The sequence below is a fragment of the Limulus polyphemus genome, unplaced genomic scaffold (genome assembly GCF_000517525.1).
Source record: "Limulus polyphemus unplaced genomic scaffold, Limulus_polyphemus-2.1.2 Scaffold3519, whole genome shotgun sequence".
NCBI lineage: Eukaryota > Metazoa > Arthropoda > Merostomata > Xiphosura > Limulidae > Limulus > Limulus polyphemus.
In genome coordinates this window covers 45,449-52,187 of record NW_013669129.1, presented here as the reverse complement: position 1 = coordinate 52,187, position 6,739 = coordinate 45,449, and the positions used below count along the sequence as shown (strand labels likewise).

The window sequence follows — 6,739 nt, the reverse complement described above, 5'->3', positions numbered from 1 at the left end:
GAGAGAGAGAGAGAGAGGTTTTTAATTAATTAGAACTTATTAACGTTACATAAGTAAATTGCTTTGTTTCCTTCTGTGATTCGGCTTTGGTATTGAGCTAGTCCATTTAAAATATTATTGATTGCTAAATTATACACATAAATAACATTAAGTTTTAAAAGATTGTCTACAATCATAAAATTATCAGCTCTTGGATCTACTTTAAGTCGTCTTCAAATGTTAAATACAAACAAAATATTATTTTCACTACTTATTTTTAAGCGAAATAATTTTGCTAACTTCAACATGCAAAAAACAAAGAATATGATGCAACAGAATCTGTATATTCAAAGAAATACAAATTTCATTATAAGAAACAGAAAAAGAGGAGCGAGACAACAATATTTCTATATCTTTAATGAATAATCCATTAAACGTTAAAATCACCTGAAAACGACTCCATTTTGCCGCTTATGACCTGGTTTTATATGTCTGTTGTTGGTGTACTATACATTACTTTTTTCGAATAATAGAATTTTATAAATTTAGAATTATGGGAAGCATTTGTCTTTTTAGGAAGAATACAGATTGTTTAAGAATGTAAAAGAGTTATAGTTCTGATATAAATGAAGATTTGGTAGTTTGCTCCATCAAACAAGAGTAAGTTACATGTATCCATATTAACGCTATTCTTACACAATATATATTTTAGTTTTGGAAGTTGTCACAGAATTATCTGTTAGTTATGTCTCTTTTATAAAATGTATTTTATTACAGAAAATGCATAGTGATAAAATATAAGTAAATACCTAAAATGTCAACTTCAGAACTTAAACTGGAAATAGAAATATTCAGCTAGTGAAAACTTAAATATCTTCAAACTACGAATCTATAAGACAACAATACACAAAAACCTATTAAAATATGACTTAAATATCTACATTATAGTATCAAAAAATCTTTCTGGATAAGAAACCACTCTATTCTTACAAAATAAACCTTTCATTTCCATCTCTGAATTTTATTACTGATTACGCATAACCAGTATCCACACTTTGGAAACGACGTCTTATTGCTTTTCAAAATTAACGTCACTCTTTTCATATATATTGATTCTGTTTTACAACACAGAGAAAATCAGCATCAAAGTCTTCTTGATTTTAGTGAAGCGGAAATGACACTAAAGCTTCTCTAGCATTAACAAACAACGCCCTAATCTACAGACTTAGTTTACCACAGAAAAAAAGATCCTCTCCGCTTTGGATTTAATTGTCATACAAACCTAATATCGCCTGGGAAGATGTACGCCAACTCAAAGGATGATATTAATAAGTTTGCTCATATTGTTCAGCTATTGACTGAGTGTCTGGACTTAATAAATCTCACAAAGATCCAATTAAATTCAGACGGAAATTCATTTTGAGCCAGTCACCACGCGAGTGTTCAAAATATGCACGTACTAAAAATAAATAAAGCGAAATTAATAAAAGGAAGTATTGCTTTTACCAAGTAGTCTCGGAGTAATGAGAAGACGAACTGTAGAAGTATAAACCATAAAAACTTAATGGAAAATTCCTGAGTTGTTGAGCAATTTGATATTTCACACATTAAATGCTGAATACAATGCAAAAACTACTTGAAGTCTTAAAAAGGGTTACACAAATATAAGGTAAAAAATGTTCAAATTATTATGAAAGTATAAACAGGGTTTCATACTAATGTATAAATGGCTAATAATAAAACTGTACAACTTCTCATACGAGTGAATAAATATTTAATAATACAGTTGTGCTGGTTGTCATACTAGCGTATATATATATAACAATACAACTGTGCTGGTTGTGATACGAGTGAATAAATAATTAATAATACAACTATGTTGCTATCATAAGAAAATGTAAGCTTTTTCAAAAGACTACGTTTAATGATACAACTTTTCAGGTTATCATACTACTATCTAAATGTTTAAAAATCCAACGTTCAAGAATATAACTTTGCCTGTTGTCATAGGAATATATAAACTTTTAAGAATATATATCTACGGGTTTTCATAAAACTTTATAACCATTTTACAATCCTATTGTGCAGTTTGTCATACGAGTATATAAAAAATTAGTAAAACAGCTGTACTAGTTGTCGTATAAGTTTATGAATGTTTAATAATAAAATTGTGCCGGTTGTCGCATTAGTATATAAGCCTTTATAAATACAACTGTGCAAGTTGCCTAAGAGCATATAAACATTCAAGAGCACAACTATGTAGGTTGTCATACGAGTATATAAACATTTAAGAACATTACTCTACAGGTTGTCGTAGAAATATATAAACATTTAAGAATAAAACTGTGCCGATTTCCATACGAGTATATATGCATTTAATAATACAATTGTCATTGTATATTTTTTGTTGATATTATTTTCCAAATGTTTAACCTTCCTATTATAAACTTATTTTAAACAAGGACCATGAATTCATCTCTGAAAATATATTGAACATTAATTTAGTACAAATACTTCAGTGTGCATTTTCACATCAAGATAAGATATGATAGAAATTTGGTGTTTGACGTCGTATTCAATATGTACCTACAGCCCTTTAAAAAATAACGTGCCTGTATCCTGAAACAGGTTTCATGGCATATCTCCCTCTCCCTTAGGCTTTCATTTTTTCAGATGAAGTGAAAGCTATAACCGACCTACTTCTTGTCAAAAGAGTTAATATGAGGACGATGACATACACTGATCTTTCATGTATCATAAATTAGACATATTTTTTTCTGCTGATTTTTCAATATTCCAAAATTTTTCTGAAAATAATAATTACTTTAACTTTACCCTAAGCATATTTCAACAGATAAGAACAACAATTATCGACAGGAATAAGTACGTCTATCCTGAGTATTTGGTGGCAGTTATTTGCTGAACGATCGATATTTACGTGACACTCAAGCAAAACTCAGAAAAGAGCCAAAACTAATGTCTATGTTTGTGCCTGTATCTCAAAATATATACGACTCTAAGGCGAGCTATAGAATTTACTGTGCAAAACAAAATGTCACCTTTATGTAGTTTTTTTTTTTATAAAAAAGTCAATTGCATAATACGTAATACACTTCTTTCTTTAATGGTATTGAAGCGGCGTTAACACTAGAGTTGCATTGTATGGCATATAATATTGAAGCTTGCTATGTATATTCTTTGTTAAGGTATATTAATTGTGACGTAACGTAGCAATAGGATTGGAAATGTTTAAAAAGTATTATTTTTAATTAGCCAAATTTGACTTTCTAATAAGAAGCATGAATAAGAGCATTTCTACGATTGTCTCTAAGTTGCTTCCATACGAGGGCTTTTGATCAATGTTAAGGCTCAACATGGAGGCCTGCTGGAATTTTATATCTCTTGTGAGGCATGAGGCATTACGAGAAAGAGAGGGTGTGCCTGTTCGAAGCTCGCAAAACATGTTTTCTGGGTGTATAGCCACTCTTCATAAAAGTTTGTATCTTGTGTTCGTTGAAAGGCGGGGATTTGAAATGCTGATTTAGCTTTGATAAAATCGTTGACATTCTTGAGAGCAAGTGTACTGTAATAATACTTGAAAACCAGAGACCACAGCATAGGTCACAATAAATCTAAAACTTTTTCTAGTAACTGAAAACCAGAGACCACAGCGTAGGTCACAATAAATCTAAAACTTTTTCAGTAACTGAAAACCAGAGACCACAGCGTAGGTCACAATAAATCTAAAACTTTTTCAGTAACTGAAAACCAGAGACCACAGCATAGGTCAGAATAAATCTAAAACTTTTCAGTAACTGAAAACCAGAGACCACAGCGTAGGTCACAATAAATCTAAAACTTTTTCAGTAACTGAAAACCAGAGACCACAGCATAGGTCACAATATATCTAAAACTTTTTCAGTAACTGAAAACCAGAGACCACAGCATAGGTCACAATATATCTAAAACTTTTTCAGTAAAAGTTTGAGCAGACGCATACTTCACAGCTTAGGTAACAAATTGTATAAAATTTCACTTAATTTAACCATGTCATATAGTATTCTTTATTGCATATATCTGTGACTGATACCTACGGAGATGCATACTGAGCTTATTTTCTGTAGTGGAGCGTCGAGAAAAATCTAAACCTATTCAGGCCCAAGATATCAAGAAAATGTTCTCACAGTAGGTTAAGTTGATTCCTTCTACGTAGGTACAATCGCTAGAGCAATATTAATTACTATCACATAGTTTAGTTATTAAAAAAGAGCGCACCAAGATAAGGTCTTTCAGCTTTAGACGTTTTAAATGTTTGGTGGTTATTAGAAGTTCCTGATATTACTTGTTCCATCCTACTGGAAGTAATGATACAAACAGAGAAATGGAAAGCCAACTTCGATGTGAGTTTGCTATGTTTTACTGTAATTAGAGTATCCAATTAGATTTTTAAAATAAAAGAATATTCTCATATTCCTATGCAACTGTTTGTTTGTTTTGAATTTCGCGCAAAGCTACACGAGGGCTATCTGAGCTAGCCGTCCCTAATTTAGCAGTGTAAGACTAGAGGGAAGGCAGCTAGTCATCATTTGGGCTACTCTTTTACCAACGAATAGTGGGATTGACCGTAACATAACATAGTGCCCCAATGGCTGAAATGGCGAGCATGTTTGGCAGGACGGAGATTCGATCCCGCGACCCTCAGATTGCGAGTCGAGCGCCCTAACCACCTGAATGTGTTTTTTATTCAAATCGTGTGAAATATGTTTTTAAGACAGATTTTCTAAAACTAACAATTATATTTCTCAAAACCTTAGAGAAGAGATTAATATTACTACTATTATTACTATGAAGTTAATGTGTCATCGGTAGCAATACATAAATATTAATTATTGATCTAATGTTTTTACAATGCAGTTAATACTTTGACTGGCCGTAACGTAGAATGAAATGTAATATTTCTATGTTTTTATAGAATACAATATTGTAATTAATCATAAGTAATTAGCGAAGATTTACATAATTTTTGTACAACTCAATTTTGTAAGTCTTTGCGATCCTACTAAGCACTGGAAAACGTATTGGAAAAATTTTAACAAACCAATAGTACTAAATTAAACTTCACTAAACTAATTATTCTATACAGAAATTAATATTTAATTCCTTTAGTTTGAAGCTAAGCACACAGCTACACAATGGGCTATCTATGCTCTGCCCACCACGGGTATCGAAACCCGGTTTCGAGCATTGTAAGTCCGCAGACATACTGCTGTGCCACTGGGAGGGATTTCAAACCTACATCAATCAAAGCTGTATTTTTGTGTCATTCTTGTAAACAAATGTTATACTCTATTTTTCGATAGAAAATAAATCGACTACCAATTTGATGTTGGAAGAGGCCCTTCCTTTAATTCTGCCGTTGACACAGATATGGTGCACTTACAGGCAACATGCTTATTGACGACCTCTGGCTCTAACCTATTTGTTTTTGTTTTCAAATACACTATTTATTTATACAGTGAGTTAAGTTGCCCACTGTATTACTTTAGTTTTTCCTTAATGATAACCCACGTTTACATACACTGAAAAAAGTTTAATTATATTTCTTTTCAGAAGTTAATTTTATAGATATAATGATAAATAAAACATAATATTCTCGTTTGTACTTACTTTCAAGTATTGAATATCCGGATGTAAATAGTTGATCTCTCAACGAGTTACATTGAACTCCTCCACTGCCTATTTGTTCGTCCACTAGAAGATTAAATCTCTTTGAAGTTAACATCTAACATTGAAACGCACCAGTTTTTTCAGTTAAGAAAAGAACAACGCTGGGCGATATTTAGTTTTCATAAAGCAGTTGTTGACCGAGATGAAAACATCTAAATTTGTCCTTTATTGAAAATTAAAATCTTGGCTGTTTACCTTATAAACACAGAGATCCTGTCAAATATTTAGCAGCTGTTAGTGACATTTAACCTCTGATGCAAACGACTTATAAATACAATAACTCTGAGTAGTTTATAGAATTGTGGTTTCAACAGATGGTCGAGATTTATAAAGAAATAAACTCACATTAAACAGGAACCAAAAAATGCAGTATCCAACACATTAGTTGCATCAATTTCGCGTGAAAACATAAACTCTAAAGTCGAAAAACGTTTTGGATACTCACGTTTATAAGATGTAAATAATAACTATGAAACACTAGACACCTGGATGCTGCAAATAGTTGTCGAATCTGTTCTACAGCTAACTTTAAAATGCTTTAAAATTATTAACGAGGTCTGAATGTTGGTTTTCTATAAATAAATCGTCTTATTAGACTTAGAAAGCAGGCTTCATATTACTTAAGCTTTGCAAGAAACACCAACGTCAGGGGAGAATCAAGCTGCTGGTTGGTCCTCTACTTAGCTGTCACATCGAATAGAATGCAGGAATATTAGCGTATAAAGATATTTAACGGGCTACTTGCTGACGTGAGCCAGTTTCGCAGTTCGCGTGCATTAGAAAAAGACATTATGGCCTAGAGGAATATATTAATTCTACATTATCCTGATCTCTAATTAGATAAAGGGAGACCAAGCTTATTCACGTTCCCATAAACACTTATCAACAAAATAAAGAGAAAATATTGAAAACTAAAATTCTTTAAAAAATCAAAATTATTGGTAAAATCTTACTGGCACAATATACATTATTGTAAATGATAGATGGTCTTTAATTGTGCTGTAATATATTGATGTATGGATAATTTCCTAAT

The 6,739-nt window shown here is 31.8% G+C and overlaps 1 protein-coding gene across 4 annotated transcripts in view; it reads right to left on the bottom strand.

The window, feature by feature from the left end:
- Positions 1-6,385, bottom strand: part of LOC106469507 (integral membrane protein GPR155-like) — a 75,129-nt gene extending 68,744 nt beyond the window's left edge. For 3 of the 4 annotated variants that reach the window (XM_022398044.1, XM_022398046.1, XM_022398047.1), the window contains exons 1-2: positions 6,152-6,385; positions 5,647-5,730 (exon numbers count right to left, since the gene is read on the bottom strand). The gene's annotated coding sequence lies outside the window, so the exon portion shown is untranslated. Of the gene's footprint in view, positions 1-5,646; positions 6,115-6,151 lie in introns of those variants that run through there. The other variant, XM_022398045.1, reaches the window with a different exon arrangement.
- Positions 6,386-6,739: the final 354 nt, after the last annotated feature.